Source organism: Arachis ipaensis, chromosome B8, assembly GCF_059453495.1.
Source record: "Arachis ipaensis isolate K30076 ecotype BB chromosome B8, ASM5945349v1, whole genome shotgun sequence".
Classification (NCBI taxonomy): Eukaryota; Viridiplantae; Streptophyta; class Magnoliopsida; order Fabales; family Fabaceae; genus Arachis; species Arachis ipaensis.
In genome coordinates, this window is record NC_142443.1 from 120003765 (window position 1) to 120020390 (window position 16626).

Sequence of the window (16626 nt, forward strand, 5' to 3'; positions counted from 1 at the left end):
TGCAGAATCTCTCTTCAATAAATAGTTTGGTGAAATATCAGCTAGCTGATGTTATGATTCAACAAATTGAATGTCTAAATTTCTATTTTGCACATGTTCTCTAATAGAGTAAAATCTAACTTCAATGTGCTTAGTTTTAGAGTGCAAAATAAAATTTTTTAAAAATATTTATAGCACTCACATTGTCACAAAGTAATGGAATATTAGAATCATCCAACTTGTAATCAGCCAACTGTGTTTTCAACCATAATAATTGAGAACAACATGAAGAAGCTGCAATGTACTCAGCTTTGGCAATGGACAAGGTAATAGTTTCTTGCTTTTTGAGAGATTTGCCAAGAAAACAACAAATGTCACTTGTACTTCTTCTATCAACTCGATCCCTAACAAAATCTGCATCGCAATAATCCACTAATTGAAAGAAATCAGTTTTTGGATACCATAAACTATAATTAGTGGTACCAAGCACATATCTAATTATTCTCTTTACTGTTGAGAGATGAGATTTTTTGGATACCATAAATTATAATTAGTGGTACCAAGCACATATCTAATGATTCTCTTTACTATAATTAGTGGTACTAATACTTCGAATGATATTTGGCCTTGAGGATGTAAGATACATTAAGGAACCAATTATTTTTCTATATCTAGTCTCATTTACATCTCTAGCATACTCATTGTTGTCTAGTTTGAGGTTTAGATGCATAAGAGTTCCCATTGGTTTAGCACATTCTAGCCCAAACCTTTTAACAAGTTTCTTGGCATACTTCTCTTTATGAACAAAGATGCCATCAGCAGTTTACTTAATTTGAAAGCCTAGAAAGAAAGTGAGCTCTCCCATCATGCTCATATCAAATTCACTAGTCATAAGCTTAGCAAAATCTGCACACAAATCTTCATTAGAGAATAAAAAATGATATCATCAACATAAACTTGCACAAGAATGAAATAATCTTTGGAATTTCTGATAAATAAAGTGGTATTAGTGGCTCCTCTTTGAAAATTATTTTTCAACAAAAATAAATTAAACATCTCATACCAAGCTCTTGGAGCTTGTCTCAAACCATATAAGGCTTTAGCAAGTTTGAAAACATAATTTAGAAAAGTTTTGTTTTCAAATCTAGGAGGTTGAGCCACATAGACCTCTCTATCTAATATTCCATTTAAGAATACATACTTTACATCCATTTCAAATAGCTTGAAGTCACAATGAGCCGCATAAGCTAAGAACAATCTGATGGCATCCATTCGTGCTACAGGTGCAAAAGATTCATCAAAATCAATTTCCTCTTCTTGATCATAACCTTGAGCAACGAGTCTTGTTTTATTTCGAACAATGATTCCATCTTCACCCAATTTATTTCTAGAAATATATTTTATACTAGTGACTTTCTTTCTATTCGAATCAAGTACAAGGGTCCAGACTTGATTCTTTTCAAACTGTTAATTCTTCCTCCATAGCCAATACCCAAGATGGATCAGCAAATATTTGTTGGACATTTTGAGGTTCAATCTTTGAGATGCAAGCTATATTTTTTGATTCATCTCTTTTCAAAGATGATATTGTTGTCACACCCTTAGAGGGGTCACCAATTATGAATTCCTCTAGATAAATCTTTAGAAATTTCTATTCTCTTGGCCTTTTGGTTTGGGTTGATGATTCAGGTTCATCTAGATCAACAATTGCCTCATCTTTAGGATTTTCTGCTCTAACAGGAGATAACTCTAGACTGTCTCCTACAAAATTGACATTCTCTGTGCTTTCAGGTGCAGCTTCTTGTGAACTCAAATTCGATTATTCTGTCTCACCTGCCTTAGTCACTTCAACTCCAATTCCTAGACTTTCATCAATGTAAACACTAGAAATATTGTTAGATTCACAGCATGTGACATGCATAGTCTCCTCAATAGTCTTAAAGTTCTTATTATAAATCCTATAAGCCTTGCTATGAGTGGAATAACAAAAAAAAATGCCTTCATGAGTTTTTGGATCAAATTTTCCTAAATTTTCTTTTATGTTGAGTATAAAATACTTACATCCAAACACACAAAAATATCTGAGATTAGGAGGGTGTCTTTTCCAAAGTTCATCAGGAGTTTTCTTTAAAAACTTTCTTATGAGTGTTCTTTTTAAAATGTAATATATTGTATTTATAGTTTCAACTCGTAAGAATTTAGGAACATCACATTTACACATCATAACTCTAGCTATTTCTTGTAAACTTCTATTTTTTCTTTTCACAATCCCATTTTGTGGGGTGTTCTAGAACAAGAGAAGTCGTGTAATATGCCTAGTTCATCACAAAAAAGATTTAAAATGTTAGTTTTCAGATTCCTTACCATGATTACTTCTAGTTGAAACAATCTTTAAATATTTTTCATTTTGAATCTTCTTGCTAAAGTTTTCGAAAACTGAAAAGGCTTCATGCTTATGAGCTAGGAAGAACACCCAACTGAACCTAGTATTTTCACCCACTATTACCATTCAATAGCTTTTTTCTCCAAGACTTTGAGTTCTAGTTGGTCTAAACAGGTCAAGATGTAATAATTCCAATGGTTTTTTAGTAGAGACATCTTCCTTAGGTTTGAAAGAAGTTTTTGTTTGTTTACTCATTTGATAAGCATCACATGTAATGTCTTTATCAAACTTAATATTAGGAAGACCTCTAACTGAGTCTTTTTTAACAAGTTTAGAGATTTGAAAAATACTAGCATGTCCTAATCTCTTGTACCACATCCATTTTTCATATTCCATTGAAAAAAATAAGTCACATTTTGAACCTTATGATAATCTAGAGTAAGACCATAGACATTGTCATATCTCGTTGCAATAAACAAAATAACCCATGTTATTTCATCTATTACCCTATAATCTAAGTTCTTAAAAGTTACTGCATAACCAATATCACATAATTGACTTATGCTCAAGAGATTATGCTTTAACCCGTCTACTAAGAAAACATTATCTATGTAAGTTGAGAAATCTTTGTCAATCTTATCAATGACAATTATTTTACCTTTACCATCATCATCAAAAGTTACAAATCATCCATCATACTTGTTGAGTTTGATGAAGAAGGTAGATTTTTCGGTCATGTGCCTTGAACATCCACTATCAAGATACCACATGTCTTTCTTCTTCTTAGATGTAAGACAAACCTCATCCACGTCCGTGTGCTCAGCCATCAAGTATATTTGAGCCTCAGGATTTGAGTCTTCTTCATCTTCAGAATCATTCTCTAAATCTTCCCAAGTTGCCATCATCACCTTCTTTTTGTCCTTCCTTGATTTGTCACCTTTCTTTATTTGAGGACAATCAGATTTGAAGTGACCGAGATCCTTGCAATGGTGGCAAGTGAATTTGGATTGATCCTTTTTGAAATCTTTGGATAAAGTAGCTCATTTTCCTTCACCTTTGTATCTTATTAATCTCCTTAATTTTATTGCAAAGAACACCATCTCATCATCTGAAATGCTGTCATCAGATTCCTCTTCTTTGGCTATCATTCTTGACTTCAATGCTACATTTTTTTTTGTCATCTCTATCTTGAGACATATGGGTAGTTTCATAGGCCACCAGCTTGCCTCTTAGCTCATCATAGGTGATTTTTATCAAATCATTCCTCTCGGAGATGGTTGTGCATTTTACTTTCCATTTCTTAGTGAAACTCTTCAAAACCTCCCTCACTAAAGTTTTTTCGGAATAGCTTCCTAGAGCATTCGGATTATTGACGATTATTAAGAACTTTTTGAACATCTGATCAATTCTTTCATCCTCCTTCGTGAGGAACATCTCGTACTCTTTCATTAGCATATCTATTCTTGTCACTCTCACTTGTTTTGTTCTTTCATGGGTGAGTTATAGCTTGTCCCAAATTTCATTGGCAGTTTTGCACCATGACACTTTTCTGAACTTTTCAAAACTGATAGCACAATGATTAAGTTGATTGCCTTGGTTTTGAGTTCAACCTTCTTCTTCTCATCCTCTGTCCACTCATTGTCTTCCTTCGAAACTACGTCTCCATCAGCATTTTGCTTAGTTGCAATGTCAGGTCCATTGATGATGATCTTCTAAGTCGATTGACTACACGAATATTCTCATTCTCTCTTTTCACTATGAGTAGTTGCTACCACTGAAGTAGGGAGGTCTATTGTGGTACTGACCTTTAGTAAGCGTGTAAGCCATAATGTTTGTACCCAGTTATTGGCCATGAATCTTTGCTCCAAGCTGTGAAACTTGACTCTTTGAGACCTTACTCTTAATACCAATAAATGATAAAGCTAAAACTTGAGAAATGGTAGTTGAATCAAGTTAGTTTCAATCAATGAAGTTCTTTGCTCTGTTTTTGCGAAAGCAGATGCAAGAGATTTTTTTGTTTTATCTCTAAAACCATAACAGAACAGAGTAGGAAAGAAGAAAACCAAGCAAGCATATATCCTAGTTTGCTTTTCTTGTGCAATGGAACCTGCATCCAGTCTTCACTACAATCATAGTAGAATTTTCACTATAATCAAACTGATTACATACACCAATACCAATGAATTACAACCTAATTCATCTAGTATTAACCACTAGGCTTCTAACCAAGCCTAGTCACCTCCAAGTGTTGTTCCAACTTGTCTAAAGGGAGCTCTACTGGTTCAACAACCACCAAGTACTATCCCAACTCGGCAAGAGAAACTAATCCTAGTCCAATAATAACCAAATACACAGAAAATTTCTTTTGGTTTTTTCAATGTATCTTTGTTGCTTCTTTTCTCCCATGGTTTTTTTTTTCATTTTTTACTTCACCATGATTTGTCTTTTTCTCAATTACAGAAAGATATACATCAGATAGCCATAACAATAAAATCTAAAATGAAGCACAAAGTTGAAGAAAAATAATTATGTATGTATGAGATGATGCTCTGAATTTTTCACTCTATTTTTCTTGTCTTCAAATGTTGTTAAAATCCAACTATATAGTGAGAAGCTTGCTTCATCAAATTGTTTCATTGTCTCTTTATTTTCCTTGCTGATTCTGCCCATTGTAGCTATCTTCTGTGGCATGCATTGCTTTTCCATTTTGCTCCACCACTTCTGTTGTCCTTGTAGTTACTGTACTAACTTTTGTTGTTCATACATTTTATTTTTGCTCTACCAATCTCTAATTTTTTATCCTCTACTATTTGATCCTTTCCTATTCTTGGTATTGTTATCCTTGTTGTCTGTTGTTCATCATAATGTTGCCAATGTCCCATTTGCTTTTTCTTCTCTCTATCTTAGCAAATGCAGAACCTTCTCTCTTTGTATTTTGGCTCTGATTTTTGTCTTCATATGCATTTGGCTGATGCTTTGTACTTTGCATTGTGAAAGTTTGCTAAAGTAATATGAAATAGGCTGAAAGATGTATTATCAAATATTGGGCCTGTAATACTATCATACATATTAAACCACACTTGAACTTTTGACCCAACATAATGTTTGTCATCATATTAATATATCAAAATCAGTTTTAGCTCAACACCTACTAAAATCAGACAGTGAAACACACTACACTTGCTAAATAAATTTACAGCTAAAAAATAAGTGGTTAAAATATTTAACATCCTTTGTACATAAATCATTATAGCATGTATGTTTTAAATTTAGCATATGAATTATGCTAGATTGCAAGTTTGCCACAATTTTTGTAGTGTGTGACCCAAAAAATACATAAATCCTAGCAAGTTGTGTGTGTCCATTAGCCTAATACAATTTTTACGCAAAGAGCCAAACTCCTGTTATGACTTATGTACAAATAGCTAGACATGATTCTAAAAATCAGATTGATTTAGCCATTTAACAAAAAGTTGGTCACCTAGGTGGTTTAGTTCAGGCCAAAAAATCAATTATAAAATCTCAATTAAAGAATTGGTGAATTAGTTGAACCAATTCGATTATTTTATAAAAAAAAAGTTAAAAGGTTAATTTTAGCAAACAATAAAAAGTAACGTGAGTACAAAACAATATTTGTTATACTGGAGAAAAATCTAGAAATAACCAAGTATCAACAAAAAGTAAATAAGGAGGTTAGTTTTTTTTGTATTAACAAAAAAAATACATGAATTTTTAATAGAAAAATACAAAAAATTATCAAAATAAACACAAAAAATTGTCAATTTTATTACTAAACATAGAAATTATTGCTACAAAACACAAAAATTTATTGAGTTTAAGTAAACAATAACAAAGTTGAATACATACATTGAAAACTTTACAAGAGTCACTTATTGCCAACTAATCCATACTTAATTAGAAATAATTCCATTTGCTTTTATATACATCTTTTAAAAGAGATTTCTAAACAATATGACTTATCTCTTTTTCTATATCAACATGTCTTTTAAAGCCATTTATTTCTTAGAATCTTTTTCATATAATATGTCAAATATACAATCTATGAATTATAGTTGTTATATAAACCTCAATAGCACTTATTCATGGATGAACATTGATCTGTTATAATATTTTTGGGAGGCTTTCCTTGCATACAACAAAGTCAACATTCAAACAACTACATGAATAATATAATATCCTCATTTTCTATTAAAGCACATCCAAGTATCACATAATTGTCATAGTGATTCACAGCAACAAAAGCAGCACAAGAAAAATCATACCTAAAATTAAAAAAAAAAATCACATCAAGAAAATAAGTAAATAATTCTCCCTTAACACATAAAATATATGAACCAAACATAGAAAAAAGTGACAAAATTATATACATATTTATGTTGTAAATAGTATCAAAGGACACTACATCTCCAAAATAATAATAAGTATCCCAACTTCATGTGTCATGGCCCAAATCAAGCCATGACTGGTGCTCAAATGACAAATTCCTCAGCAAACCAATTAACCGAATTTACCAAAAAATGGATATAGTCTCTTCTATTTCTAGAACCTTGCTGAAATGAATACGATCTTCCTGCATCAATAATAAACACCTATCTCTAACAATAACAGCAACATATACCAAATATATCTAAAAACCCAACATATTAAAAGTCACATCATATATACTAAGTTAATACCTAAAGTTTATAGTTAATTTTTTAAGTCTTACATAACCAAATCATAATTAATATCCAAATAGTTTGACATTTAAGATAACATAACTCACACGAAGATCCTATCTATTTCATATGGAGCATTATCAAAATCTAAATTTTGACACAAAGATTTCATTACATAAAAATATAGCCCTTGGAAAGAAAAAGGACTCACCAAGATGACTAAAAGCTACTGTGGGGTAAGTAGAATGAAACCTAGATTGACACCTATATCTGAAAAACATAAGAAAATGATAGGGTGAGTTTTGAAATTCACTGAGCAAACATTATATCAATAACCCACACGAGATAAAATCATACTTTAAAATTATATTTTCTTTAGAGATAAGGAATATATGCCAACTAAGTATATAAATGATTAAATCTATAATTATATGAGTAAATTGAAACAGAAATTTTCATTCTAGAAATCAAATCAAATAAAATGATACATACTTGAGCGGCTTTATCTCTAAGCGTAGCCCTTTCTTCTTGTGTGCCTATATGGTATAACAAATCCAATGTGTGGCCTATATATTAGACTAGCAACACCCATGCTAGCAGAGATCTAAACTAGATGCATCTAGGTTAGAATCATAATTGCAGTTAACTATATTTTTCTAGTCAGTGTCTTCCAAACTAATTCAAAACACATCATATACAGCAAATTGTAAATACTTGCAATATATTACTAAGTTTTGCAATAAATCAAATATATATATATATAAAGCGTAATAAAGCATAATAAAGTCAATTTAAATCATCCATGCTTTATAGAATATACAAGTATTGTCTCATGTGTATTTTATAAAATTATAAGTTTTTCAAGAATAAATCTTCATTTTGATAATTCAAAATTCACAATAATAAAATATTTTCAAATGCTAAAATCATAAATCAGATTAAATATTGATAATAATATATTTAAAATCAATTATAGATATAATATCCACTCACAACTTGATTCCAAAAAATTGGAAGCAACTCTGAGCGTGTCACTGAGCTACCAATTGACGTCTAGTAATATTTTCAATTAACAATATATCACTAAATTTGATAAAGTCTCAAATTTTTCTAACCCTATGAACCTTAATTTTGGATTTATAAGTATCCATAAATATAAGGATGACAAAAATTAGAGATATAGCTAATTATTAAGCGAAAGATTTACCTTGAAGTGTTAATAATGATTGAAACTCAAAAATTGAAGCACCTCCCTCCCTTACTAAGCTGAAACTCCAAGATTTGATTTGTGAGAAATAAAAATTTGAATAAATAGAAGATAGAATAATTTTTATTAATAGATAATAGATTAGAGAAGGAGAAAGAAATTAGATAAAAAAAAAAGATCTAGTTTAATTTATTTCCATAGAAAAAGATCTAGTTTTGCTTCTTTATTATGAACAAATATTTTTTATATTATTTTACATCATCTTGTTCACAAACATTACAAACCTCACTAGTAACATAAATTTTCAGTCTTTCTCAACGAAATTTAATTTACATGACCCCAACTACCGTCACAATTAATTGAAATATTTTACTGAATCAAATATTAACTTCTTTATTATTCTCAGTTGTGCAACAAACATGCATGCTAAGCTCTTTGTATTGTTTAAACATTTGAACTTAATTAGAATAATATGGATGTGAATGAGTTTAAAGAATCATGAAAATAACCCAAAAAACAATATTCTTCAATATATGCAAATTCTTTCAGGATAGTTCCCAATGTGTGAAGAATTGGTCTTCTCGGTGAGTTTACATGGATTTCACATTCCTCTTTATTATATATAGCAAGTTGATTTTTAATTTTTATTTTCATCGAATTCCTTATCTAATTCAAAAACTGCATATTTAGCATAAATTATAGAAATTTCTCGCTTCTTCAATTGTGTTTAAAGTCATCTCAGCTTTGACACATACTGTTTATCAACCTCATACAAAAATTACTTTTGATATAAAAAGAATAAAAACTACAAACACATAAACTCAAAGATAAATAAATTCTTAAATAAATATAATAGAAACTAAAACAACACCAATTCAAAGTAATTTAACCGACAAACACTGGAATAACGAAACAAAAGCGCAAAAACATATTCATGTAAACATAGTAATTTAGAAAAAAAAATAAGTTCTTAAATTGATATCATAAAGAAACTATGTCAAATTCAAATATATATATATATATATATATATATATATACATTGTCAACTACAAAATACAAAAATACCTAATCAGAAAACACATAACTAATAAGCCACAAAAACTTCGTGAACTAACTAATAAACACAAAATATATAGCACTAAAAACACATAAATTCACAATAAATAAACAATGAAATAACGAAATGCAAACACAAAAACCATTGACCAGTAATACATATATATACATAACCCACCAATAAACACAAAAATACATGTACGTAAGTACAAAAACTCATAAAAATATAAATTCTTAAACTGATATCATGAAAAAAAGCTACATTTAATTCAAATAGAAGAAAAACACAGAAATACTCAATTAAAAAACACAAAAATTTGTACACAATGAACACAAAAAATCAAAAAAATAACTGAACATTTTATATATATATATAACTTAAATAACACATGAAACGAATAGACTGTCTCTAAAATTATGTACAAACAAAAAAAAACATTTCAAACTCCAATAAAATATAATTAACCAAGATCCAAATCTCTTCCGTTTGAGTTGTTTTAGACAAAGGAACCAATTGATCTTGATTTTTTTAATTTGAACTATAATCATCCATTATTAGGGAAAGAATTCGAAGGCTGATGATGTTTCCAATTTAACTCAATAGTTATGTTTGTTTATTGTATAACTTATATTATTTATTAAAAAGAACCATATTGATATGTATTTTTGTTTAATTGATTCTTTTCGTATGTAATATCCATTATTACCTATCTAGTTGCACTACAAGAAATTACCAGAATAGCGACCGATTAGTGATCGATTTGGGTGGTCACTAAAACCATGGTTGCTAATAAAAAAATAGCGACCAACTTCGTTTGCTAAACTTTAGCCACCGATTTGTTAACAAGGCCAACCAAACCCTCACCAAAGAGTTTCGGTCACTAACAAAATTGGTCGCTAAATTGTGACCAAATTTTTCGTCGCTAAATCGGCCTCTGAGTAAATCGGTCGCTAAATAGCAACCCACTTTTTAGTCGCTAAATCGGTCGCTAATTTGCGACTAATGTTTTGGGCTCCAATTCGCGACTGTTATTTCTGTCGCTAATTTGTGACCAACATTTCAGTCTCTAATTCAGTCGCCAAGTGTGGACCTGTATTTTAGCAACTAACATTTCAGTCGCTAATTGGCAACCAAGCATTTTAGTGACCAAATTTTCATGGTTGATCCTAACTTTTTAATTATTATTTTTACTAAATTTTTACATTTAAGCCATCAAATATTGAAAAACCATCAATACAAAACCTACACCTTAACACATAAAAGTAAATAACACTTAAACAATAACCAAAATAACATAACACACTCAAACAATAACCAAAATAACTCATCAATTCAATATCATAGACAATAACAATAATAAGAAAACAACACTCTCATATTACTAATTACATCATTTAAAGTCTATTAACTGGTGCACGAAATTTTACTCCACACAACTTAACCGGCAAGTACACCGGGTCATCCAAGTAATACCTCAGGTGAGTGAGGGTCGATCCCACGAAGATTGCCGGATTGAGAAAGTTGTGGTTATCCTACAGATCTCAGTCAAGCAAATAGAAAGATAGTTGTTGGTTGTTGTAGGCGCATGAACAAACAATAACAAAAGTGATAAATGGTTTATGTAGAGACAGGAATGAGAAATCAGTTAAAGCCTCAGAGATGCTTCTTCTTCTGGATTAACACATCATACCACTGCTCCAATGATGAATGATTCCTTCAATGGCAAGGCTGTAAGTGATTAGGCCATTGGTCGTGGTCACTAATCTCCTCAGGTCTAGATCAAACATCCGAACAGACTAGATCAATCTGGGTGAGGGTGAAGCGCAGGCAATCAATCTCTTGACGATCCTACTCAAAACGCCACAGACAAGGTCGGATCTTCCGGATCAGAGATTGATGCTCTTATGGTTCTAGCCCTTAGATCCACAGGAACCTCAATTACCCCTGACTAATGGAGTTTTATGTCACATACTCTAATTAGCCCAGATAATTCTCTTGGAACCCGTGATGCATCCTCAAGCTGTAGCTCAATACTATCCGGGTCAAGACTCATAAAGAGCTCATGTAGAATCGACATTCATAAGGATGAAGATCGAAAATGCATCATAGAATAGAATCACATATAAATTGAAGTAGAAAAGTAATTGCATTAATCCATAGGAATCAGCAGAGCTCCTAACCTTAACCTAGGAGGTTTAGTTGCTCAAACTGTACAAAAAAGTGTATCAAATGTTCTGAGGGGCTGAAGATCCTAAACAAGGGTGATCTTCACCTATATATATTAACCTAATAATAATAGGAATTACAAAAATATGATAGACTAAGCTGGAGGTGCGAAAATCCACTCCTGGGCCCACTTTGGTGAGTGTTTTGGGCTGAGCTTGGCGTCTGGCTTAAGGAATGGGCGTTGAATTCCCATTAGGGGATTGATGTGCTGCTTCCTTGCTCTCTTTGGGGCATTGAACGCCAGTCTTGGGTGTTCAACGCTGGCTTCAGTCCTTCTGGGGCGTTGAACGCTAGAAAGGGGGTAGTTTGGGCATTCAACGCCTATTTTGGGCCATCATTTTCAAAGTAAAGTATGGACTATTATATATTTCTGGAAAGCCCTGGAAGTTAGCTTTCCAACGCCATTAAGAGCGCATCATTTGGACCTCTATAGCTCAAGAAATGCTCATTTGAATGCACGAAGGTCAGAATCTGGACGCATCTGTTATGCTATCCTTGCCTCAGAATCAGACTTTGCCAAAACTCGTGAATTTCAGCTAGAATTTACCTGAAATCATAAGTAAACACAAAAACTCAAAGTAGAATCCAAAAATATAAATTTTACACTAAAACCTATTAAAACATAATGAAACTTAACAAAACATACTAAAAATACTGTGAAATTGATGCCAAAAAGTGTATAAAATATGTGCTCATCATTAACTAACTAGCATCACAACTACTAATCACTCTTCAGACATACATTCACCATCTTCATCCTCTCCTATATTTGTTTCTCCACCTTCTAGATGAGGAATCGGAATTTGAAAATTAAGCTTTTTCATCATTTTTTGAAGCATATGGTTATTGATTACAAGTTTTTTTCTGCCTTTTCCAACCTAGTTTTCAAGTCATCGTTCTCTTCTTGCATTTTTTTCATTATTTCTTCATGTTCTGACCATCGTAACCAATCGAATGACTAAGAACTAGAGCCACGATAACTAGGTCTTTTGTCAATTACAGTGGATTCTATTCCAAGTCCATAAATTCTTCCCTTTTTAACTCTGGCTATTTCACACAACACATCCATCTCATTTGGTGCATTACTTCCTTCCTCAAATGCTTTTTGCGTAGTCTGTTCTATAGCATTCTTAAATTCTTCCTGCCAATATCAAAATTAGATCAATTATCAATCATCACATATTCACATGCCTCAGCCACAAGTTGGTTTACTTCGTAATGATGTTTATTCGAAGCAATCAAGCAACCGTTAGAGTCAATTTAGATAAACACCAAATTGGGCTATCATCCACCCTTCCATGCCAAACTCAAAGAAAACTATTAACTTAAATTTGAATAAAGTAACTGAGACAAATTTCTTTCATATCCATAACCTCAAGTAGAATTCACAATTCAGAAAGCTGAACTAATAACTGAATAAACTAATTAGTAGAATCAATAAAAGCAAGTTATAGAATCAAAGGAGACAGGCTTAGCATTAATTTTTAACCCTTATACCAACATCTAACATCACCTTATAAATAAACAAATCTAAGATGTAAATCTTTGTGGCTCCTATGATTCTACCAGAATGCCACACTCAGAATTAACTTAACTTAAAAACACAGAACAGATCCAAAGGGAAAAGCAAGCTAAGTTTCTTTTTATAAAAATCTAGTAAAGGAGCTCAAAACAGAAAATCAGAAGAAAGATCCTAATCTGTATTTAATATCTCCAAATATACTCTCTCAACTACATTATTGGTGCAAGAAATTAAGAGTGACAATTATCAATTACATGCATGTCATGAGAGAAATTTCATAACATTCTAAAACAAACTAAGAGGTTTCCCATGGCAAATTAAACAGTACTGAAAAGGACTCAATTATTCAAAAGTAGATCATTCAAATTTAGAGTTCCAGTAACCCCAAGCACATAGCCATATAAACAAAATAGCCCTATGAGTTGGAACACTAGCCCTAATGCAATATTGTTTAATACATACAGAGAAAAAAATACATTTTGATTAAGATAGACTCACCTCAACATGTTTTGATTTCTTATCCAGCCATGTCTCATCCTTGTGTTTGTGGGTCTTAGCAAAAAATTCTAATTGTGTTGGAGTCTTCTTTAATGATTTTTTCTACCAAAAATATAAATTAAAAAACTTATGAGTATCAACTACCAACTGAAGTATATAAAATTATAACATAAAATATCTAAGTTTTTCTATAACATCACCATATTAGTTTTGTGTTGGGTAACGGAAATTGAGCCAGTAGTATGAGGAGCTGCTCCAAACCCGCTACAATCATATGCTCGATTTAACTTACCTTGTGCACTCTTTTGTAGAAATCCAGCATCAGTATTCCAATAAGCGCTCAGAGCATGCATACTTCTTCTCCTATCCATTGAGGTTTGACACGTCTTGCACGGGCTTTTCCCAACAAACTTTTTAGTAAAGCAGCACCTTGCTTCTCAAAAATTTTTCGAGCCCAATAAAGATTTGGAGGAACAAACTGATATTTGTTCTGAATAATCAATGCAAATAAGAATAGTTGTAAGTTGACATATATTATATTTTTCAAACTAAGAACGAATTTTTAATCTACTAAAAGATTAAATATTTCTCTAAAACCTACTTCAAACTTTTCCCACCAAAACTTTCTAGTAGCATCTGGTATTTTTTTCCACGAAGGCCACGGCTAAGAATAATGCCCTTTAATAATGTCCAAAATCGCATGATCCGCAATAGGTGTAGGTAAAAATTTGTAGATGTTACTCAATATCAATCGGAATGCAATATAAGAGGTTAACTTCAAAAAATAAAATTAATGTAGTCTTGTATGGTGTTAAGAAAGTAAACTTAGAATGATAAGGCCATGTTCTCAACTATGAAATAATAGTTTGTGAATAATTTCAAGTAGTTGAAATATTAAAATCATTTCAAAGACTATAATATATATTTCAAATAAAAATGGATAGCAGGTATTTCAAAGACTATAACATATACTTAACACAAATGTGACACATAATCATCAAGCTCAAGAACAACAAAATCAAAATCTATCCCCACAAAACACAAAACAAAATCTGTTACTGCCAAATAACAACCCCAAGTGTATCCTAAATCCAAATTTATTTTGTTTAAAATCTGATATCACCTCTTTTCATAAATTTCTGGCCAGTATTAAATCAAAGAAGCATGTAGGGAATTTGATCTTTCATTTTTCATTCTTTTCTTTTCATAGGATACAAAGACACCTAATTAGTCAGTGTAAATTGCCACTTGCTGTGGACTTAAAAAAATAAGAATAAAAAAAAGAATTTGTGACTATATAGCAAAAGTAAGTTGCTCATTCAATAATAGCGTGGTAGCAGATTGAAAATATAAATATGATATATGATTTTTTTTTGTCCCTTAAGTAAATGATATTATTACCTGCATTAATTCAATAATAAACTACCAGCACTTAAGAAGAAAATAAATATTTTTAAAAGGAAACCCATTTAGCTTGTAGCATAATTAATTTAGATAAAATCACACTGCTTTAAAATCGAACAGATCTTTGATCATGTTATTCAACCAACAACAAGAATAGAAGAACCATGGAAGAAGAATTTGAACAACAACAACAAATTTTCTTAAGAAAAAGAAAAAATTTGAAGATTTTCAAGTGAATTAATTAGCACAAGGTTACTCAATAAATCACACAATACAACAAAGACTAAATAATTCTATTTTTGAAAAAATCAGTAATCCCAGTTAGTTAAGAAAGTGCCACAAGTCACAACAAAAACAGAATTTGCATAAACAGAAACTCACCTTTTTCGGTTACTACTATATTCATGCCAAACTCAACCAAGCTTACTACTATACTAGCTAGCACCCTCAACACTACAATCTTTTAACACATTTAAGTTAACAATTAAAATGAAAATGTTAAAACATACCAATCTCCTGTCAAGTCCAATTAAAATGAAAATGTTAAAACATACACATTTAAGTTGCAGCAACCAACTCCTTATCCTCTAAGTATCGGCTCTTAATTATACTAGATGTGCGTCCACAATGGTTGAATATTGATAAATTTGGAAATTAAATATTGATGGCTCCACCGTCATCGTTCCGGCCCACATTAGTTCTCATTGATTGTACATGAGATTTAAAATAATAAGTGCAGAAATGAGAGTTTTCTTGACTCATGTATGCCTCACAAATGGATCCTTCAACACGTGATTTATTTTTAACCATTCACTTTAATCTATTCAAGTACCTAAAGCAATGTAACATGTAAGCATAGAGTGGCAACCATAAGATTGAGATCAAATGACAAAGAGCATTGAATTAAAGTTATACCTCTCAAATGGGTACATCCATCGATATTAGATTGGGCCTCCCACTCTTGCTTCATACGGAAGATGAATGAGAAAATGCTCCATGCAGTTAAAAAATTCTGGAGGAAAAATTTGCTCTAACTTACATGTGGTGGTGATAATATTTTACTCCATCAACAATAAGTCATCCGCGTACAAAATTGTGGAGCACAAATCCTTGAAAAATTTGCTTAATTCAACTATTGGCTTCCAGATTTGGAGTTGAAGATTGGCAAAGGCAATTGGTAACAGACGTTCCATAAAGACATGACAGTCATGACTTTTCATCCTAAAGTTTCCCTTCTTGGATATTTATGCATCTACGCAAATTAGAAGCATATCCGTTTGGCATTTTAATCTCACTAACCCATTCATAAACTGCCCTTTTTTGTTCCATAGAGAGAGTGAATTTTGCTTTGGGTTTCATGTATTTTCCATTTGGTAACAATTGCAACTCTAAATCCTTCCGTCGGCAGAGTTCCTTCAAATCCATTATTGCCTTCACATTGTCTTTAGTCTTGTCTTTAATGTCCATTACTGTATTAAAGACATTATCAAAGACATTTTTTTCAATGTGCATCACATAAAGATTATGTCTTAACAAATTGTCTTTCCAATATGGAAACTCCCAAAATATACTTCGTTTTGTCCAATTAGAAGATATACCAAAACCAAGACATGAACAAGATTCACCTTCTGTACTTCTTGAAAGATTGCAAACACTTCGCCAAACATCCT

General features: G+C 31.6%; 1 pseudogene; it reads right to left on the reverse strand.

Moving 5' to 3' along the window:
- Positions 1-12382: 12382 nt before the first annotated feature.
- Positions 12383-16423, reverse strand: LOC110266012 (uncharacterized; annotated as a pseudogene).
- Positions 16424-16626: the final 203 nt, after the last annotated feature.